General features: G+C 36.0%; 1 protein-coding gene across 1 annotated transcript in view; it reads left to right on the top strand.

Moving 5' to 3' along the window:
- The window catches only part of MICU2 (mitochondrial calcium uptake 2), a 147,944-nt gene that overhangs the window by 41,743 nt on the left and 87,675 nt on the right, over positions 1–18,526 (top strand). The gene's annotated exons all lie outside the window — the stretch shown is intronic.

Raw genomic sequence — 18,526 nt, 5'->3', positions numbered from 1 at the left:
AATATCTCTTTAATACTTGTGCACAAATTTGAATTCTAGCAGTTGTTATCTTCAGATGAGTTTTAAACAATATATTTGTGTTTGTATTATCATGCTTTCATCTGTCCCTCATCTTTCTCTGATTTGAATTTGAGAGGTAACTCTTCAATATGACTGTCCAGACTGTTTTAGTCTTTTCAATGAACTTTGCTTTCTGCATTTCTTCAAGGATGGTCATCTGTGTGGATTTTCTGCTGTAAACTCTATAGAAAAGAATCCCCATATAGGTTAATTAAAAATTCATTGCCATTTTATGTTTGACAAAAGGCTAAACAATGCATTAGACTAAATTGTCCATTACACTTTTATGCAAGACAGTGTAATTACATGAAAAAAAGTCTTAACAGTGAGAATAAAATTTATCATAGGATAATGCTGATGCATTTATGTGCTATGAGAGTCAGTTTAATTATAGTACATTTAAGACTGGTATGCCAAGGGCAATAAACTTTATAACAACATACAAAAGTTTAATAAGCATGAAGCATCATAAGAACAATGTAGATTAAACCTTCCTTGCATCCGAAAAGCTGAAATGCAAAGAAGTTTTTATTTATTGCCTCAGGTAAAAAAGTCTGTAGGAACAGATAAGTGATGAAAAAGCTTTGATGTTAATAAACCCAAATGGAAGTAAAAATCAAAGTGTGTAAATGGCTAGGTTATAAAAAGAAAGATGACAGAGTTATACCCTGTAATTAGGTGTAATTTGTGCTTTTGGTGCACTATTTGTCCTGCATGAATGAGAGGTTGTCTTGTTTTCTTGTCCCTGTATAATAGAATTGCAGTATGGGCACATCCCACTTAAAACCTCCCTAGGATTTTTTTTTTCAAATAAGTATTTGATCACACTGTACATACTGATCCCCTTCTGGGAGCACTATAGTCAGTTTGCCTTTCCTAGTACTTGAAAATAATCTGAAGCTGAGTGTTTATAAAACACTTTCAGCTAGAAAAGTAATAATTTAATAAAAAAATTGAACCAAATGACAAAATTAATTTCTACCTTGAGTAAAAATTACGGACTTATGTGTCATACAAGTAAATTACATCAAAACTAGAAAATAATTAATCCAATTAAATTATTTAATGAGTTGTTCTGTTCAGCAGCTGGTTGTCTCATCCATATTTTAAACTGTTGTAGAACAAATTACTGTTAATTAAATAATTTAATTTAATTGATTCGTGTCTTTGTTTTATGTTATCTCTACACAAGACATCAAATTTTCAGTGCTTAAACCTCTTTTACAATCGTCTCTTGCTGCCATGTACTGTGAAAATTTATAACAAATCTTTCTTTCTATGTTGTAAAGAAACAGAAAAAGTTTTGATTCAGGGAGAAAACAAAATATTTTACTAAAAGCTATATTTCTACAGATATCAGGTTTTAAACTTTCCAGTTCAGGAATAATTACTGTATTTTTAGACACACTGCATTCTCGTGTTTTTATGAAATTACTGCAAGGTTTGATAGCGATGTGTGGTTTTGATCTGTGGTGTGAAGTTCATAGCTTTCATTTGACGGCATGTGAAATACCCTCACAGAGCACCTTTCACTGAGCTGCATTACATGTCTGATGTTGTGAGTCCAAGAACTGCAGTGCAAGAATTGGCTGCTCTTGCGCTGCAAAGCCACCTGGTGAAGCTTGTAGTTCTCTTATACATAAAAATGAGTGAAACAAAATGAAAAAAATTAGTAAAATTCCTTTTTATTTTGACCTAAATATATCTTTTCTTTCATTTTTCTTTTTAATTTGAAAGTTGAGTCTGACATTCAGAAGTTCTCAAGTGATTTCTGTAAATGCTGCAGCATGGTTCCATGGCAGTGTTCACTGGTAGCATGAGGTGACCCTCTGCTTCTTGTGGGTATCCTTCTGAATTCTGATGGGGCATTTGCTTGTCCTGCCGCGCAGAAATCTACCACTATTTTTGGAATTGTTTTTCCAGTTCATGAAGTCTTTTTCTTTAATTCTACCCTCAAGGACAAACTCCCTTGTGGGAGGGCTCTTTGAATGATTCAGACATTTCCTTTCTGTTTGGGCTGGGGGGCTGCAAATTCCCTTTCTGGGGGTCTGTGCTAATTCAAGGCTGAGGGATTCCCTCCTCCCACTCCAGTGTCACTCCTGACCTGTTACATGCCTCTCTTCCTACTGATGTCACGCCTTGCTCTAGAACTGCTATGGCTATATTGGGGAAAAGGATTTGGCAAGTCTGTACTTTCTTCTACTATTAAAGGAATAATCTCATTGTTATAAAACCAGTTATGTAAGTGTTTCATTTCAGAGGTCACATTTTGGTAAGCTAAAAAGGTTGGCTAAAATTTCTGAACGCCTACATGGGATATTAAATAAAAATTTTAAAGTGCAAATCCTCAAAGAGTGTTTCAAGTTCTGCCCATGCTGCCAATACTTTAAAATATCTTCAGAAGATTTAAGTGAAAAGTCGTAGTATAGGAATAAGACGCTACTGAAGTAACTTCATCTTTTCTGTCAAGAAGTGCAGTTCAGTGGAATTTCAAACCCCTGTGGCCTGTGATGAGAGCAGAACTTCTGATAGAAATTGTACAACAGTCCTGTGATTTAGTGGTTATAAAAGTAGATACCTGTAGATAGGTTTTTAACTGATTTTTCCCAGCATCATAGGGTTTCTGCAGCCTTAATCTTCAGGAAAAATTTAGAAAACCTTGCCTACTGTGTATGCTCAACAAGTGCCAAAGGTGCACATTTTTCTACCTTATCTGTAAAACCACTCTGTCTCTCAAATATGTGCTGATCATTATTTGGTTTTTCTTTTTAAGTAAATTACATTATTAGTTACACATGCGTGAATATTTCTCTTGCCATCTCAGAAGTGAGGAATTGCTTATCTCTGGGAGGGTTCTCTAAGTGTGGTTTATCCTGGTCAGTTACTTAAATATTTTTTTGTTTCTCTCCTTTCCACACCATTGAGATCTACCTTTGAATTTTGTGTAGCTTTTAAGTGGCATTTTCCAGCTGCAGTGGAATGAAAAGATGTGACCTGTACTTCTCTCCTAAGTGGTAGAGCTGTGTGCTCCAAATGGCTCCGTGCATTGTCTTTCTCCTAGATGGACTGATTTTAATTTGTTTCTTGGGCCCAGATATCTGCTCAAAATCACTGCTATTCTTGAAGTGCTGGTGCTTGTTGAAAATTATCACAATTCATTCCCACTGGCATTTTTCACTCCTAACGAGATGACAAATGATGTTTTCTTAAGCCCACAATCTGTAGCCAAAAAATTATACCCTTACTTAATCTCAGTATTTCTCTCTGTGTTTCTGATGATTATTTGCTTTCCTCTTTTGTTTACCCTTTCCCCTCAATTAATTATAAACTTCTTTCATGACTCTCAACTCTCCAGATCTGTCAGAATGGAGGTTCTCACTGTCTCTGACTATTCTAAGCCAGGTTCAGTTTTCTACTGAACCATTTTCCACACCACACAACAGAGGTGGGAATATGAGGCACACAGTTCTTGGACCTCCTCTGGGGCTGAGCAAAACCGTGACCCTTCCAGTTGTGCCAGCTGCCACCTTTGTGGTAAGATGGTGTGATTTGCAGGATGGAAGTGCACAGAATGTGGCTTCCTAACCAGACACCATACCTCACCATTTCTTCAGCTCAGACTCAGCATGGAGTGCTTTGGAGGAATGGTTAATAATTGATTTGGGAATTCCAAGTAGTCATGCTGTAGAGAATTTGATTTGCCTGTCAATTCCCTGAAATCACTATTTTGTGGGGAAAAAAACCTGAAAATTCTTTTTCCGGAATTTTTAGGCTGAGGTGAATGAGCTTGTGGAATTTAATTCCAGTATGTAAACCAGAACTTTTTTCTTGTTTTTGAGTGGAGCCATTTCAAATTAAAGCATAGTTAATTCTGAATAGAGAGTATGGAATAGAAATTGAGAAGTATACTTTAATAAGATTTCCACTGTTTGGAAGAAATGCTACTCTGTAAATCTGAAGTGTTTGACAGCCATGAAATTTTTGTATCGTTTCTTCCTAAATTGGTTTATACACAGTATGATAGTAATGTTCTCTATTAAAACTGACTATTTCCATTGTCCTCTGACTCTGTTGAGGTGCTGCTACTTGTTAATAACTGGCAAAATGCCTTGAGGTGAAGGAAGAATTGGAGTTCCTGTGTGCAGAATTGTAGCTTTGCTTAGAGACTTAATGTTAATTTTTAATGATTGTAACACTCATCTAGATGTGTGTTTACAAAGATTTTTTGGTAATGATTGGAAGAAGTGTATGTAGACTAGAACTAGAATACTGCAATAAATTATCCTGTTTTCAAGTATTTAACTGCAATTATGTTAGATTTGTAGATAGGAGATATTTTCTTTCTACTTGCTCTCTCTTGGAAGCTATACTCGTTCCGGAGTTCTTTGCCTCTTTTTGTTAGTGTGGTTTTTTGAGTCATTAATTCGATTGATGTCAAAGCCCTGTGTTTGTTTAAAGTGTAATAACATCTTTACTTGAGATGGGGATGTTTTAATCTAGAAATGACAGAATATTTGTGTTCTCTAAAGCACTTTTCCTTCAAATAACGATTTTCCTTCTAACTGGTACTATGAGCATATGGTTAGGCCAGTGGCTGCAATTGGTAGTGAATCAGTTCTCTCCAAAAGATAATGACTGCTCTGAATCAGAGCAGCTTGGAACATCATATCAGTTAGATGAAGACTGCTGCAGTCCCTGGACCAGTGGAAGGAATTAAGTTATTCTTTGCCAGGGAAGCCTTAATTGTTTTAGGCCAAGGAACAGAAGGTGTGTACTTAGGGACTAGCAGGAGCTGAAGAATTGTGGCTTACTTACCAGTTGTGACTCAGTAGTAACCCATAGTTTGGATTTCATGACCAAAAATTAAATATATACTAATTAAATTCAAACTTTGTGCTTTTTCTTTTTACTGTATTTTCTGTAATTATGTGTGTATATTTGGATTAAAGATGAAGTAGTTGAGAAAGTACAGTAAAAGTTGATTTGCGTAAGGATTCATTTGATCCTCTTAAAGTTCTAGGTATGAAGTGTTACAGTTGAGTTATAGTTTGGTTTCTCTTAAGTGTACTAATCTTTTAAAAAGTCAGAATACATGTTCTGGAGCAGATAAGCAGGTAAGTTGAAACTATCTAGAAGATACAATGGAGAATTTTGAGTTATGTGAAGGATTCTTCTAAAATATGTCACAGTTTTATGTTTTTAAAATAAAATTAAAGATTTGGAATGAAATTGTGCAAAACCACAATGCGATTTATTTTAGAACATTCATACACTGAGGTGTTAGAGTACTATATAGATAATCCAGCAAAATCAAGAAACATATACAGTAATTTCACGACTATAAGGCACACTCTTTTGACTAAAATTTTTCCCGGAACCCAGAAGTGCACCTTATAGTCCGGTGCGCCTTATGTGATGTACAAAATTGCGACATTTGCCACCCTGGAAGTGTGAGCCGCGAGCCGTGAGCCATGGGTGAGCCCGGCAGTGCCGCGGCAGCGAGGTGGAGGCAGGCCCGGGGGCCCATGGCTACCGGGTTGAGGCGGGCCAGGGGCCCGCGGCACTGCCCTTCCCAGGTACAGGCGGGCCCAGGGGGCCAATGGCTGCCGGGTTGGGTCGGGACCTCGGCCAGCAACCGCGCGGGGGGAGCTGGGGGCGGAACCTCGCTGCAAAAAAAAAGTGCATCTTATAGTCCAGTGCGCCTTATTTGGTCTACAAAGTTGCGAATTTTGCCGACTCCTGGGGGGTGCGCCTTATAGTCCGGTGCGCCTTATGGTCATGAAATTACTGTGTATGTATAATCTATATGTATGTGTGTATATGTTGGTACTTTCACCCTGGAACCTGCTAAGTAAAAAGATGGGATGCTTCCCATGGCTGTTTTGCATTGTCCCAGTAATATGCATGCCATGGAGGAAACACCTAACTAATTGTGGATAGATTGGCGTGGTTGTCTTACCTGCTCTGTCTCTGCCTTTCCTGTTGAGGTCAGTAAGAAAAGGGTTAGGTTTTCTTTGTTTAAATTAAAATCCTGCTCTGTTCTAGAAGCATAAACTTTTGTATGAGAATTGCTCTGTAATTTTTCTGGTAGGCTCTAACTTGGCTTTCTCGTGCTTCGATCTCAGTGTTTTGTTTCCAGACTGTGATTCTAGATACTGTAAAAATGTACTGATAATAGTCTTTTCAGAGCATCTTTTACTTGTTTTGGTTATGAGAAAATGTTTTTCATTGTTTCAGAGAGAAAGCACCTCTATTCATCGCTGTGATTTCAACTGTTCTGTAATTCCATTATTTACATTTTATAGTGTCTTTGGATAGAATCCTGGTGAATTCTTATGACATTTTTACATCTAGGCTTATATATTTATGTCTTTTAAAAATCAGCTTTCAGAATTCTTGTTTTACACACTTACTTGTATCTGCAAGTTTTAAATGAGTTGTAAGTATTCTATTCTGCTTTTTAGAACAATAAGAAATCTGTCCCTTTAAATGGAAGTGAGAACGGCATTATATAATTGCTCATTTCAGCTCAAATTCTCGGACTGTACTGCAGATAAAATCCTAGCTTTTCTGTGCCCGTTGAAAGCGTCAAGCAAAACATAATGACCTTGATGATTTCTGACAAACAAATGAGGGTTACTTATGGCAAGCCAACATTGTTGAATTAGTAGCTATATTCCAAGGCTGCTTGTAAGTCTTCACAAATCCTATCACAATGGAAGCCATGGAATAACAAAAATATTGTGAAACAAATACCTCCTGGGTGGCTAATTATTGGCATTCCTTCCTTTTTTCCTCAAAGGGAAGCTCTGTGTCTTCCCTGTAAAATGCTGTCTGACTTGACAACAAGAATGTTTTGGGGTGGGAAGTTGAAATCTTTTCAGTGGCTTATTTGCCAGAGTTTTCTTATTTATGCTTTTCTTTTTAAAAATAGTTTTTTAAAAGAACTTCATGAAATCTTTATTGTCATGAAACGCTGTTAATACCATGGCTTTCTCTGTTACTAATATCACATAAACAATTATTGCATTGTTTGTGCTGTTTCATGGATGTTGTTCCAGTTTGAAGTAAATGTTGAATTCAAAAGAACAGTTAATACACATTCTTAATTTCACATATTTTGTTTAGATGAACTAATGGAGTAAGAGGGATTTTTGATTTATTATGCTTTCCTTTTAAATGAATGCCAAAGGTTTTTTTTCTGATTTGAAGTGATCATATTACTGTTTCTCATTTGCTATTTATTTCCTTTCTGTGAACATTCCGGTATCTGCTTGATTATTAAAAGCTTTAGATACCATAATGCTAATTAGAAAATTGTAGTAATGTAATTGCATTCTCCTCATCATGGAACAGTGGCAATTCTCAGCAAAGGAAGGAATAAAAGTCCAATAAATGCCTTCTGATGTCTGCCTATAGGTGGTTCAAATTATAGAAGCTTTTCAATAGGCATGAAAAATTACAGCCTTAAAGTTGAGGAGAAATTAGAAACGTAGAAGATAAGCTCTCTCTAGGACGTGTAAATCTGAAGGAATTAAAATAAATTTCCCCAAATTATGCTTTTACATTGGCCATGCAAGTCACTAGATCCTTTCTCATTCAGGTATTTCTAATAGGCCATTGCTAATGTTCCATTAACTTCAGGTCTTTACAGAATCTGGGGAAAGATCACTGTATATGTGAACTATAACCACCCCTGGTGGTACCTTGATGGCCTGACTTTCTGTTTTTGGCTTTCTTCAGTTGTGTTGTGCTTCCTTAGGAGATTAGAAATTCATTGTTGTATATCTTGTCTTCCTTCTTGGTGGAAGCTGTCAGTCCAATATTTGGATTAAGGTTATGGTTTGGAGGAAGAGATTGTTTATTGTTAGGGAGGAGGGTATCTATTCTGTTCTGTCCATGCTGCAAACAGCTTTTGTTACAGCATTTTCCTGTCATAATTTTTCAACCCCCCTGAGAACTAAAACAAAAAGACAGTGATCCAGCATTTCTGACATTGGATATGAAGTCTGTCTGTGTTACACATAGCTTTGCTACATTTATGGGCATTCAGGGAGTTTTTCATTATGTTGCTTTTCTTACTCCTAGGATACTGAAGCATAGAAGTGCTTTACTGCATGTCAACAAGTGTTTTCTTGTTCCAGGAATGTGCAATACTTGTCCTAAATCTGTTTTAAACAAAACAAAAACAAACCCAAAAACAAACAAACAAGCAAACCAACCACCCCCCCAAAAAAACCAAACCAAAACAAAACCAAAAGAAAATAAAAGAAAACCATCATGTATTTTATAGGAAAAGCTTAGTGACACAGCTGTGATCACATCACTGGCTTGTTCAAAACTGCACCAAAGGAAGAGGGTTTAGCTGTAACTTCACAGAGTAAAATAGCTTGCATCATCAGCAGAAAGCTCTCATAGAATGACAAAAACTTACAGCTTGCAGCTATGAAAAATCTTGAAATTCTTGCTTACATATTTTTGACATTAGTGAGAAACAGGTTTATAATCCAGAATGGTAATTCATTAATGTAATTGTAGAACATATAAGTAAAAACCCTTTCCTTAAATCAAATAGTGGCTTACAGTATTTATTTTAAAATCCTCAATCAGTTCACTGTGTGTTCAATTTTTAAGAATATTAAGAATATGTGTGTATATGTGTATATATATTTAAAAATGAAAGCATTACTGCTTGTCCAAATGTGTGTGTTGTAGCTTAGACTGGTGCTTAGTAGTCTCAGAGCACTACTTCAAAATCAGCCAGGCTTGTGATTTTTTTATACATTCATAAAAATTAAATAGGTTCTCTGATCTATAACCAGGATAAATCCACTGACTTCGTCTGAGTTTTCTGAATTATACTAGCTTCACCTGGTTTACGAAAAATTTAGCAGAGACTAGCTAGCAAAAAAATGGGATACAGCAGGTGGGACAAAATTTAAATGTTCTACAGCCACTGTGAAGATCAAATATAAAAAGGCAAAAAGCCAAATCAGGAAAGCATGCTCCCTGACCTAACTTTGGAATGCAGAATATGGGGAAAAGGCAAAAATGGCCTAGGAATTTCTCCATGCTATGTCATTGAGAGAGACCGATCTGTGTGTATACACAACACATCATTTTTATACTTAATTTTCAAATGTGGTAAAACAACTCAGCTAAGAAAGCCCACTAAAAGACTTTTTTGAAAAAGAGATCTTCAAATAATGCTTAATCCCGGTCTGCATAAATTCTGGTGAGCTTAATTTCTTTTAAGTGAGTGTAAGAGTGTCTATAGGGCTGAACCCAGACTTAGGTGTTTTGTCAAATGGAGACTTAAACAAGTTTTGCATGTGTTCAAATGTTCTGATCTGCTAAGTACCTGTATTCTGAGTCTAGTAAAAACCAGTCTGTTAGGTTGGAGATGCAGGGTCAAAGGTGTTTGGCTTTAAGTTCTTATATTCTCTTCACATTCTGTAGCAATAGGCTACCTTTGCAGTTTTAAAAAGCAGAAATGGAATCCTGGTGAAGTGTGTGGTATTCCTATAAACTGCCACCCTCAAGACTTCTCAACTGAAATGTCATCATCAAACATCAATGTTTACAAAGCTAAGTACAAAATAAGTTAATGAGTGAAAGTAGAAGAATTTAAAATCCATTTTCAGTCTCTGATATTTAAATACTTTTCTAAAATTCAGGGAGCTGTGATTACACACAAACATTAGAGTAACTGGTGAAGCTCGATGTAAATAAACAGTCCCACTGAATTGCTTGGAAAAATGGGGTGAAGGGTTGGCATGGAGTTGGGAGCACATTCACAAAAAGCTTGAAAATTATAATAATTTGATATGTAGTCACACTATTCATTTAAATATTAAAGTGATAAAATGATGCCCTGTGTTGAATGTTCCTGCTGTGTGTTTGTGTATGTGTACATGTATAAAATGCAGTACACACAGAGTGTGTGTGTATCTGTTTATGTAAACATACACTATATATGAAAATCCCAAACTGACTATGTGGGATGTTTTCTTCCAATAGTTAAAATTCACCCATTTGAGTACATTTCATCTCCTCCTTCTCCTCCCACCATCCTCCCCCAAATATTTTCTTGCTTCCATATTACCAAATGAAGTATATCTGTTCCAAGAAAGGACCAGTATCAGAAACAATGATCCCTTTGCAGAAATAACATAGCTGTCAAAAGTATTAATAATTTGATGAGTACATGAGTTATTTGTTTACTTTTGACCCCTGGAAGTAAGAAATTGTAGTTATTCTGAAGAAGAATTTCTTACTATTTTTAATGGTGACAGTTTCCAGACTAAATAGGCACAAAAGTTGAGTTAGGAGCAAGACATTGAGATCAGGTGGGTAGCTATTGTGAAGTGTAGTCATTTCACAGCCACCAGACCTGCTTGTAGCTGCTGTTGATCATTAAAATTTATAACAAATTTCCCAGCTGCTGATGCTGTTAACTGAGGTAATAGCCTCTCTTAAGCTGTAATTGGACTCTCCCTGCATCCTCTCTTGCAAGGTTTTGAATTCTGTTAAACTTTATTAAACTTGTGACACCCTGTGGCAGTGGTGAGCCATTGCATGCTATGTGCACCACAAAAGAGGTGTTTTGGACACCCTCTTGGTGTAACCTTCGCCTGTCAAAACTAGAGTGACTGCAGATGTGTTTTGGTCTCCCAGCAGACACTCCCCTCAGTGGCAGGAGTAAAAGTCATGCTTATTTGCACCATACTGTGTTTTACAAATAAATGTATTTGCTGGACCAAGCAGACACACTGCATTTTGAGAGTTTTGGTTTGAAACTGCCTCTTTATCATTGATGTTTCTGAAACAGCCATATGTCTCTCTGTGTGCACAGCAGCAGTCCAAGAAGCAGCAAGGGGAGCAGCAAGGACAAGCAAATATTTCTTAAAGACATGGTCTTCAGTGAGCTTTGTTTTGTCATAAACTCTCAAAGTTATTTCATAAAGCCACTGTTAGCAATACTTGTACTACCAATTAGTTGGGCAAGGTAGCTAAGATAGACAGTGTTTTATGGACTTTCAGATCATTATTTACAGTACTCTTCAGGGATTTGTGAAGGAGATGGTTACAACCACTTAGCCTGTGTACTGGCAGACATTAGAGGTTGGGTGCTTGTGAACAACTCTTAACACATCCTGAAATACTCACCATTATGTTTGAACCTCTCCACTATAAAAAAATGTTTATCTTCCTAAATTGTGTTTTGCTGAAGCACGTTAGTTTGTGAAAATGCTGTATTATCATGTGCTAATCACTATTTACTGGTGATTTAATGATTTGGTTTTATATCACTCTCAACAAAAGAGGCTGTGGGGATGTGGTTTAGTGCCTCCATGGTTAAACCCTGGTGTTCTGATACAGTCTGGTAAAGTACCTGACATTTTTTGCCGATAAATATTTAACTAGCACAGAGGACAGATAACTTGTGGCATTTATGTGTCTGCATGCACATAGGCACTTAATTGCACACATATGCCTACTTTTAAGTGCTGCTTCAACAGTTGTGTCCTGACACTTCTATGGGGCATCATTAAAATTAAAAGGTTTCTGAAGTCACAGATGCTTACAGCTTCCAGGTAGCTCCAGTGACTTTGCTGGTAGATAAGGTTACTCAACCTTTCCTCTTTACAAGCCTGTTTCCAATTGTTCGCAAGTGTAAAAATGTAATTGCACACTCTGAAATTCTCTGTGCTGGGAGTCAGCCTTAGCTGGATTTTTCTGACTGTTCAGTGAAGGTATGGAAGGTATGGGCACCTTAGAATCCTATTGCTGCATCTTACATGTAAGAAGGAAGGCTACATTATGACTGAACTAGTAGTTATAATTAGGGCAGTTTTCTGTGTCCTTGATTTTGAAGCCATGTTGTTCAATACAGCATTTATGCTACAGTATAAAACGTAGTGAGTAGAAATATGACCCACGAAGATACTGGAAATTGAAAACAAAGCTTGAATTAACTGTGGTAGATGGTGGGTTGGTTGTTTTTTTTGAAATCGTTGAAGAGTTGAGAACGGGACACTAGACAAAACATTTGGCACAATTCACAATCTTCTTGTTTTTTCACCTTGATTCTAGATTGATTTCTTTACCTTTAGTCTTACTTTCCTCTCATGAATATATTCTGTGCCAGGGATATAGATTCTTCATTACAGCAGTGCTTTTGTCTTACATAGTTAATACATTTGACAGTCAGTTTTCCTGTTGACATGTATGTAAGTATGAGAGGAGGATTTTACTGGTTTTATTACTAAATATTATTTTGATTATGGTAGTAGGTACTTACAGGTGCAGTAGGTGATGGTATAGCTATTTTGTCCATTTTTTCATTTTTGTACTGCAGGAAGTTACTGTGCAATATCTGTGTCCTCTTGGAAAAAGTAGCTCTTTTCCTGCTGGGAGTATTTTTCTTGGGCAGAGCTTATCCTTAGGCTGATTAGGGTGTGATGAGTGGCTCTACTGAGAGCAGAAGTGCTGGAGTTGCTGGTTTTATGTAGTTAAGTTTGTTGGCCTGTGGGCTCTTTGCTTGTGCTAGCAAGGTGATGTATTTTGCATGTCTGTTGCAGTGCCTAGGGAGCTGACCTTAGAGCATGACTATTTGGTGAAGAGAGGAGGTTGCTCTATTTGTCATGGAAATCAATGAGGAAGTTTTTAGGTGTGATTCAGATGATGAAGAGAATAATTTTGTGTGTCTGGTTCCAGTGTAATTTTGCTACTGCAGTTAGCTAGAAAGTCATTCTTGAGGTGGTCCACCAAGAACTGGAGTATTGCGTGCTTGTTCTGGTCTGTGTTTTGAAGAGCCTCAGTTGTTAATCTTTGGACTCCTGATTTCTGTGCCTTAGGGTGTGTCAAAACTGGATTTGACAGATTTGATTATAGAAGAGGTCAAGTGCTGGTGGTAAATCTTAGGTGATTTCCATTCATGAGTTGCATTCATGTATTAGGGCAGTGGAAACCATAAAATAGCTGTTATTTTCTGAACTTTTCTGATGGTAAGCTGTGTAGCAGTTCATTTTATTAAAATCTGAAATAACAAAGAAAAAAATATTAATAAGCTGCAATGTATTTTCCATTGGCACATACTCTATTCTTGTCTGAAATATCTTCAGCATAATTCCTTTCTTGATAACTTAAGAATCTACCTTTTGTTTCCTCTCTATTCAGGGAAGACTGGGTTAAGTTGCAAGGCTTTTTTACTTCTTGTCTTGCTTTCCAATTATATAGTATTGAAAAAAATTACAGGCACTGATTCTGCTACTGTAGTTTCAGCCATGAATTAATTTCTGATAAACGTATAAATACTGATGGGCTTAAAATAGGGGAACATTGTTAACTGATATTTTACTGTTTTCATCTGTCAAATTGGATTTGTGCTTATGGTTTTAGATTAAGTACTAATTTTTTATTAAAATAATTTGGTAAATAGCTGATAGAGTTGATTTTTTCTGAAACTTTTTCTGAGTGTCTAGAGATTATTAACCACAGAAACTTTTTAAATGGCTAGCTGGCTTATTTCTAGAATGGTTTCTTTTGCAGATGGATTTTGAAAGCTCTCTGTATTTAAAACCCCAGCATGGATTTACAATGGCTTTGAAATATTTTTCAAGGTGGCAGGATAGAAAGAGTGTGACTTGACTACTTAATCTCTAGATGGGGCCAAGGGTTCCTTTTACACAATCCCATCATTCTTACACTTTGCTAATGCAATGGACAGAGTAAGTGACCAGTGGTTGCAAAAAAATTTATTATAAACCAATCCATCATAAACTGGGCTGTAGTATACAAGAATTTGTTTTTTTGAAGAGCTTTTTTATTGGTAAATTTAAATGCACTTCTTTTTAAAAAAAATTATTTCCTTTTTTTGCTTACAGATGACAATTAGCCAAACATTGTCTTAAAGGTGAAATAAATAAATAAATGATGTTCCTTCCACTAATTTTTGCAACCTGGTACCGGAAACGGAACCATCAACATACTGTAAAATCACAATAAATAGTACTTTAAATAGTGTGTTGTATCTACTCTTCCACCATAAACAAAAAAAGGACTATTTTCTAGTGCAACTGTAACTGTAAGCTGAAATGTAAAATATTTCATATTAGAGATTTGTATGTTGATACTCCCTTTAGTCATGCATCATAATTCTTAGTTTAGTTTTAGACAAAAGTCTACAATGCAATTTTCACTGCACCTCAGTCTTAACTAACTTTAATAAAAGTTAATTTTGCCAGATTATTACTGTGAATCTGTCACGATCAATATGTTGAAAATTGTCTAAAGAAAAGTAATCCACATGAACCTTGAAAATCAGTTCTACAAAGGTGATTGAGTATTTGCTTTTTCTTTAAAGATCAAACTTCCTCTAATAATTCCCGTATAATCCCTGTGTATTTAAATAGCACAGTAGTCATAACATGCTTGAAATGTATGCAAGGCACCAGCCCAAAAGTTTTAACTCTTAATAACAGAAGGATCAAAGGACTTCACTGACAATTTTATTTAAAAATAAAACATGATACAGACATAAATGTTAGTATAAGTAAAAGGCTTTTATAGCATACATTTTAGATATTTTGTTGCACATTTAAATCAGTTCTCCTTGTCTTAGTCAGAGAAAGAAGTCTTGTACACCTTCATAGTCACAAAAACAAATGTTGTAGTTTCTCTAGTTTGTTCTCTAGTTGATGTCTGTTCTGATGAACAGTCTTTGAGGAAAGGGAGGTAGGTGATCTGTCACCTACAGCTTTCTTCCCTCTGCAGACCTTTATATGTCTGTGGTTGAAAATGTGCTTTGATATATTAAAAATTGCTCTTAGCAGAGGGATCTTTATGTTTTAAACTTGCCATGTAACTCAAGTAACTGCATTGCTTTAGGGTGCTGAAAATAAGGAAAGCTGTAATATCCCATTAGCAATTTGAGTGAGTTATAAAGTCAGATGTGTGGCTTTTGCCTGAAATTTGTCTTTTGAGGACAAGTTGTGTGGGCTTGCACAATTGGCTTCAGGTCTTTAGATGACTCCTGTTAAGATGTGCTAAATCACAAATCTACTTATGGACATAGACTTTAACCGGTGTCCCATTTTGGTTCATTTTAAATGACATGCTGTGTTTGTAGAACATTTCCATCCATTTTTAAGAGGCTGCTGTTCTGAAATGTCAAACTACAGAATAACTTCTACTGTGATGAGGTGTATTTCATCGCAATTCTTAAAGATTTTCAGTTTCTTCAAGTGTATCATATCATTAACGTTGGCATATTCTCTTTTTCAAGTTAATGCAGTGCCAAGTTTATACTTTAATATTTAAATTAAATACCTCCTATCAGACATCCAGAAAGGCAGCTTTTGATATTGAAGTGTGAAGTGATTCATCAGTGTGGAAATCACCTTACTGTTAATGACCAGCAAAATTTTTTTCTCTGCTTTACCCAAAGAATATCACATATGCAGTTGATTAATTCCCAGGTTTTGTAGGTGAGTTAGATTTTATCCTGCTAAAGCATAATGTTCACATTGTTCTTTTAAGTAATGGTAGTGTGTGAATACAGTGCTAACAATTCCTGGGTAGAAGATTGTTTTCCAGGAAGAGAGGAAAGGATATTAACTGCTTGGAGCACAGTGGTGTCTATCAGGCACGTAGGTCTGACTTTTAATTTTTTTTTTAAATTCTCCAAGCTAGATCTTTATCTGCCTGTCAATTTTCCTTTTATAGTGTGTTTGAAAAATAGGTATTGTTCTTCACTCATGCTTAGCTTCCTATCTTCTTCAGGCAGAATATTATGCTGGTTTGATAAGGGTTTTCTTACATCACTCAAATTTTAATTAGCCAAACTATACAGTCTTTTGGATAGTAATTCACTGTTGGTGACTGGGTCCTTAGAAGCTGGTAAAACATGCTGGCTTTTTAATAATGTTACTGCTAGTAATGGAAACTCAATTAATCTGGAAAAATGGATTTTCATTTTTCATTATATTTAACATATGAGACATATAGAATTATTCTATATTCAATATAGTAGATGTTTACAACATGATTTTCTTTTCTCTTGAGTAAGGGGACTGTTTTTAGTATCCAAAGACCGTACATTCCTGTTTTTATAGCAACTCAAAAAAAAAAGATACAGCACCTTTTCCATAGTTAATGTAAATTACTTGCCACTTGGAACCACTGGAAATTTCAGATCATTGAGGATAAAGAGCAGTGAACCAACCTTGCCTGGGTTCAACCTGAGCTTTCCGTTGATTTTGAACAGAGCAATGCTTCACAGGGAAGCCACAAATCTTGAATCTTTTTAGCAACAGAAACAACATTTCTATATTCAAAAAAAGATTTTCCCAAATGCTTTTGTGATAAATGGAAGATAAGTGAATTGTTATACTGAATATCATTTCAGTCTAATGTCATATTATCAGTACATCTGGTTATATTTGTAAAATCCATGCAATATGCTTTTCTAGTGCTGATTAAGCTATGCTGTTATATTTAGTATGTATTTTTTCTTTTCATCCTGCTATTTTTCTAGGATTTTATCCCCTCCCTCCCAAATTTTCTTCTCTCTCTAGCTATTTTCTACTCATAAATAAAATACCTGTTCCAGTTTGAACATAGTTCTTAACACACCTATAAGATTATTGTGATGACAGGAAATACATTCTTCTTTTCTTGTTAAAAATTTAAAATCAACTAGTAAGTAGAAGTTCAGATCTTTACAGGTCAACTTGTTCACTTGACCAGTCCAGAAAATAACTATTGACTTTCTCTTAGCTTGAATGTTTGCAACTAAAAAGGAAAAATGAAATGCTTTGACTGTATGTGCACTGCTTAGAAAAATGGTAACTTGTGTTGGATTCTGTTATTTCAAAGTATTACACAGATAAGGTTTTCTCTAATAGGAAAGTTGTGGTAAAGCTTTAGAAAACATCACAGAGAAACCCTACTTCAAGAAGTCAGATGACAGGATAGTTCCCTTTATTTCCTAAGCGGGAGGGAGATGGACAGAGAAAAAAATCAGCACAGTGCAGAGATTGGGCATTGTAAAGGATTGTGCAGATAATGTGTAACATGAAGCTGTTTCATTTGTATTCTCAGAGAAGTCCAGAGGTAATCAAAACTAGCTAACACAATGAGTTTTGTTAAATTTATTAGGGTGAAAAAAATACTAAAAGCTCTTAAGACTGCTTTGAAGTTTTGCTTGAAAACAGTATAGCATCATGATAGCCATCAGGTGTAATTGGGACAAAAGGGACTTTGATCTTCTTGGCATTCCAGAGTGGACCACCTTTTGAGGCAGGATCTCAGCTCTTCTAGCTAACAGATGCTCAGAGGAGGGATTAGCTTCAAATTTACTTCCAGATTGTGCTTGCTTATTTCAGACTTTCTGCATTGTTACTGCATTGTCAGTTTTGTATTTGAAGACTTAACTCTTTGCTGGCATAAAATTTACAGGGTTTTGCTTAGATTGCATAACAATTTAATAAAATAACTGTTCTTAGATAAACGTGATATATAACTGGAATTTTAGCAGAATCTCTCCAGGGTCTGACATATTTTATGTCTGTTCTCAAACTGTTACTGGTAAAACTCAGCAAAATAGATTTTCACATTCAACAGCTGAGGTTGTATCTATCACAGTCTGCTGTTACTTTTCCTATCACAGAGTGAAATTCTTTGTTGCAATGTATGAGAAACGTTTGCTTTCCCTTTTGCTGCATGAAAATATTCAAGTAGCGACCTTCCAGCGTCCTATAAGGTATATACTGCACTACATGAAAGGTTCCCAAAATTCATGTCAATGAAAATACAGGTAATAGTGGATTTAGGAGTTGTGTCTACCTTTGACAGCTCTGTGGACATCTGCAGGAGGGGCTCGTTACTCCATCCCATCAGCATCCTACCCTTCAAATTCAGAACTATGAGATCACATCTGTACTTAGCCTAGCTCACACATCTGTACTTAGCCTGACTTGGTGGGTTGTAGCTGCCAATGAGAAAAAAAGCTTTGACTACACACTTCAAATAGACCAAATAGGCTGCATGTGTCAGGCTGGGCCCTTCAGTATTATGTTCATCGAGTTAATTCAGCATTTAAATGTTCTGCCTTGATGCCAACAAATTGAGAATACGCAACTTATTATTTGATGTTAAAATGTCTTGACTCCCTAGCATTGCTGAAAGTTGTGTGTTGATGCAGAGAGGCTCATAGCACATCTCTCTCTGAAAATGTCCCAATACCACTTCTGGTAGCTGATCTTTCTTCCCTGCTCAGCATGTTTCCTTTTCCCTAGTCGCTTCTTACATCGCATCTTGTGAAGGCTGTCTGAGATTTATTTTCGAGTTCCAATACTATTAGAGTTTGTAAAGTATTTTTTACTCCTCCAGATAAGGTTATTTTAAATAAAGTTTGAAAGCTACTGTGTCATGGCTTGTTAATGTGTTTCAGACAGTGAAA

This window comes from Catharus ustulatus, chromosome 2, assembly GCF_009819885.2.
Source record: "Catharus ustulatus isolate bCatUst1 chromosome 2, bCatUst1.pri.v2, whole genome shotgun sequence".
Lineage (NCBI taxonomy): Eukaryota > Metazoa > Chordata > Aves > Passeriformes > Turdidae > Catharus > Catharus ustulatus.
This window is presented reverse-complemented; position numbering and strand designations above follow the sequence as displayed.